A 473-nucleotide genomic window follows, 5' to 3' on the forward strand; every position below is an offset into this window, starting at 1 on the left:
GAGGAGAAATGACACCCTTGAAATCAGATACTGACAAGAAGACAGTCCTAGTGAAGAAAAATCTGAGGAGAAATACTGCAGTAAGGATTATTGAGGAGAAATGTCTGAGGAGTAATGACACATTGTGAAACAAATACTGAGAAGACAAACCTCTGAGGAGAAAAAAGTGAGGAGAAATACTGCAGTAAGGAGTGTTGAGGAGAAATATCTGAGGAGAAATGACCCCCTGGGAAGCAGATTCTGAGGAGAAGACAGGCCTCTGAGGAGAAAAATCTGAGGGGAATTACTGCAGTAAGGAGTGTTGCGGAGAAATGTCAGGTGAGAAATGACATATTGGGAAGCACAAACTGAGGAGAAGACAGGGCACTGAGGAGAAAAAAGTGAGGAGAAATACTGCAGTAAGGAGTGTTGAGGAGGAACATCTGAGGAGAAATGACATGTTGGGAAGCAGATTCTGAGGAGAAGACAGGCCA

Source organism: Talpa occidentalis, unplaced genomic scaffold, assembly GCF_014898055.3.
Source record: "Talpa occidentalis isolate TD23 unplaced genomic scaffold, MPIMG_talOcc4v2.1 talOcc4.5, whole genome shotgun sequence".
In the NCBI taxonomy this organism is placed as follows: domain Eukaryota; kingdom Metazoa; phylum Chordata; class Mammalia; order Eulipotyphla; family Talpidae; genus Talpa; species Talpa occidentalis.